The sequence below is a fragment of the Morone saxatilis genome, unplaced genomic scaffold (assembly GCF_004916995.1).
Source record: "Morone saxatilis isolate NCDOM2014 unplaced genomic scaffold, NCSU_SB_2.0 Contig7, whole genome shotgun sequence".
Taxonomy (NCBI): Eukaryota; Metazoa; Chordata; class Actinopteri; family Moronidae; genus Morone; species Morone saxatilis.
In genome coordinates this window covers 19807702-19807953 of record NW_023340246.1, presented here as the reverse complement: position 1 = coordinate 19807953, position 252 = coordinate 19807702, and the positions used below count along the sequence as shown (strand labels likewise).

Sequence of the window (252 nt, the reverse complement as noted above, 5' to 3'; positions counted from 1 at the left end):
TTTTTGGGTCATGTCTTCAGGCCTCTTACATGGCTCCTGGCCTGCACTACAGGACATAACAATCATTTCTTTTGGCACCTTACGTCGTCGACCTTGTTCACACAGCTTAAATGTTAAAGGTTCTATACACGACATCTGTGGCCACTAGTTGTCGCACTAACCAGCATCTTAGACGGAAACAAATTGGCACAACGGTTCACCAGACTCCACTGACAAAAACACTAATTTTAACAGAAAGGATCCCTACAGAGA

General features: G+C 44.0%; 1 protein-coding gene across 1 annotated transcript in view; it reads right to left on the bottom strand.

Moving 5' to 3' along the window:
* The window catches only part of ift172 (intraflagellar transport 172), a gene marked incomplete in the record, with an annotated part of 42804 nt that overhangs the window by 33174 nt on the left and 9378 nt on the right, over window positions 1-252 (bottom strand).